Raw genomic sequence first — 3,186 nt, 5'->3', positions numbered from 1 at the left:
CATCATGGATAGTTCTCTGAAGACGTCCACGCAATGTGCAACAGCAGTCAAAAACGCAAACAGGATGTTAGGAATCATTAAAAAGGGGATAGAGAATAAGATGGAGAACATCTTATCACACTTATATAATTCCATGGTACGCCCACATCTTGAATACTGCATACAGATATGGTCTCCTCATCTCAAAAAAGATATACTGGCATTAGAAAAAGTTCAGAAAAGGACAACTAAAATGATTAGAGGTTTGGAAGGGGTCCCATAAGAGGAGAGATTAAAGAGGCTAGGACTTTTCAGCTTGGAAAAGAGGAGACTAAGGGGGGATATGATAGAGGTATATAAAATCATGAGTGGTGTGGAGAAAGTGAATAAGGAACAGTTATTTACTTGTTCCCATAATATAAGAACCAGGGGCCACCAAATGAAATTAATAGGCAGCAGGTTTAAAACAAATAAAATATTAGCAGGTAAATATGCCCAATGGTCTGTGATGGGATGTTAGATGGGGTGGGATCTGAGTTACTACAGAGAATTCTTTCCTGGGTGCTGACTGGTGAGTCTTGCCCACATGCTCAGGGTTTAACTGATTGCCACATTTGGGGCCGGGAAGGAATTTTCCTCCAGGGCAGATTGGCAGAAGCCCTGGAGGTTTTTTGCCTTCCTCTGCAGCGTGGGGCACGGGTAACTTGCTGGAGGATTCTCTGCACCTTGAGGTCTTTAAACCACGATTTGAGGACTTCAATAACTCAGACATAGGTTAGGGGTTTGTTACAGGAGTGGGTGGGTGAGATTCTGTGGCCTGCATTGTGCAGGAGGTCAGACTAGATTATCATAACGGTCCCTTCTAACCTTAAAGTCTATGAGTCTAAATAAAAGGAAGTTCTTCTTCACACAGCACACAGTCAACCTGTGGAAGTCCTTGCCTGAGGAGGTTGTGAAGGCTTGGACTATAACAGGGTGTAAAAGAGAACTAGATAAATTCATGGATATTAAGTCCATTAGGCAGGATGGGTAAGGAATGGTGTCCCTAGCCTCTGTTTATCAGCAGGTGGAGATGGATGGCAGATAGCTCAGTGGTTTGAGCATAGGACTGTTAAACTCAGGGTTATGAGTTCAGTCCTTAAGGAGGCCATTTAGGGATCTGGGGATTAGTCCTGCTTTGAGCAGGGGGTTGGACTAGATGACCTTCTGAGATCCCTTCCAACCCCAATATTTTATGATTACCTGTTAGGTTCATTCCCTCTGGGGTACATGGCATTGGCCACTGTCAGTAGATAGGATACTGGACTGGATGGTCCTTTGGTCTGACCCAGTGTGGCTGTTCTTATGTAAGGAGCAAGGATTTAAAATAGTTTGATGTACCATAGCTATTATTTAGAGCATATAGTCCCTGTTAACTATAGTGACAAGATGTTATCCCATTTCTACTCTGGAGGAAGTATGGGACTGTATTTTATCATGCAGCTTTTTATTGGGGTTGCTGCTTCAATCAATCCCCATCTCCTCCTCTCCCCACACTCTGCAGAATGGGCCCTGCAGGCAGTGCCGCCTTGTGAGTCAACAGCATGAAACAGGGACAAGCAGAGGCATAAGTAACTATGGTAGGAAACTCACAGAGAACTTTTCTGGGTTAGAGCAAAGGGCCCCGCACACTTTGGGGACAGGATATTTTCACTGGGTCACTATCCCAGCTGGATGTGCGCAATAAAGTTCTTCACTGTAATATTGACCGTTATTGTAAGCTACCTACTGAAAGCAGAAGGGTATAAGCCTAGGGAAGTGCAGGAGGTGATGGGAGAAGAGAGGGGAAGTCCTCCCCCTGTGCTGTAGACACACCTTTTCAGCTGAGATGCACTTTGTTTAGAATTAGAGTACATTAAATTATTTTTCAAGAGAAAAGAAAATCGAGGCTGTGGAGCAAATTTCAAATGCCAGTTTTTCAAAAGATTCTAGCCCCAATATGGCATGCTACCACTACTTCTACTAATGATCAATTAACGGTCTTATACAGTGTAAGTGCTTTTCATCCTGAGATCTCAAAGCACTTTACAAATGAGGTAACTATTATTATCCCCATCTTTCAGATAGAAAAACTGAGGCACAGAATGATGAAGCAACTTTCCGAAGGTCACTCAACCAGCCGGTGGCAGGGACAGGAATAGAACCCAGTGTCCCATTCCAGCGTGCGATGCATATTTTTGAAGCAGATGTGGCCCTTTAAAGTTTTGTTTTACATTAAATATCCCATACGTTAAAGTAGCTGAGAAATCTCAGTGCAAACGTGGGTGATTTAAGAAATCAGCATTGACTTTGGCTGAGACTTTTACCACCCTGACCTTGTCTTGGTGATTACTGTGCTGGACCGGAGGTGGCTGTGCTGGGCACCAGGAGAGCACAATATGCTGTTTCTCCTTCATTATGTGGAGGCCAGTGAGGGGCATATTAGGTTCAATAATTTTACCTGCACTGAACTGGAGAGGTTTGGTGGCGCTCCCTCCCCAGCACATTTTTTACACCTAGGAGGAGAGCAGCAGGGCTCTGTAGGTCGGGACTGAGGTGGCTCCATAGCACAATGTGGGTCGCCCAGGACCAGAGTAGCACGGGCTGTACACCAGGGCTGAAGTGCATTGGCAGAGTGGTGTGGGAGATGCAGGCCCTGGTGCAGGGTGGGGATTAAGAGGCATTATACCAGTGCTATATGGGGCTTCACATGTGCAATAGCAGGGGACGCTGCAGAGCAGGACCGAAATGCTTTGCCAAGCGCTGCCAGGGGAGCCCAGCAGGAGGAAGGGGAAGGATGGAGGTGCATTGGGGGAGACAAGCCTGGAATGAGGGTTAGGTGCAGGCTAGGATTGAAATCCAGCCATGCTTCACTGTGTGTTAAAGCTCCCTCGGGTGCCCCGTCCTGTGAAACCCCAGCGGTTCTGCTCCGCTGGCTTTACCCCTCAGCCTGATTCAAAGGCTCCTCTACCTTTAAGAGTCACGGGGGGGTGGGGGGGAGAATCCAGCTGCTTCAGCCCAGCCCTATAGACTCCGTCCTTGACTCCGCCCAGCAGCAGCTTCCTCTCATCCGATTGGCTGCATCCGCTATTGCACCGCCCCCTCCCTTCCACGAGCCTGACTTCTGGCTGTCACCCCCTATCAGTCACAATGCCGCAGCTCTGATTGGTTGCCCTGGCCCTGCTGGGG

The sequence above is a fragment of the Chrysemys picta genome, chromosome 10 (genome assembly GCF_011386835.1).
Source record: "Chrysemys picta bellii isolate R12L10 chromosome 10, ASM1138683v2, whole genome shotgun sequence".
Taxonomy (NCBI): domain Eukaryota; kingdom Metazoa; phylum Chordata; order Testudines; family Emydidae; genus Chrysemys; species Chrysemys picta.
This window is presented reverse-complemented; position numbering follows the sequence as displayed.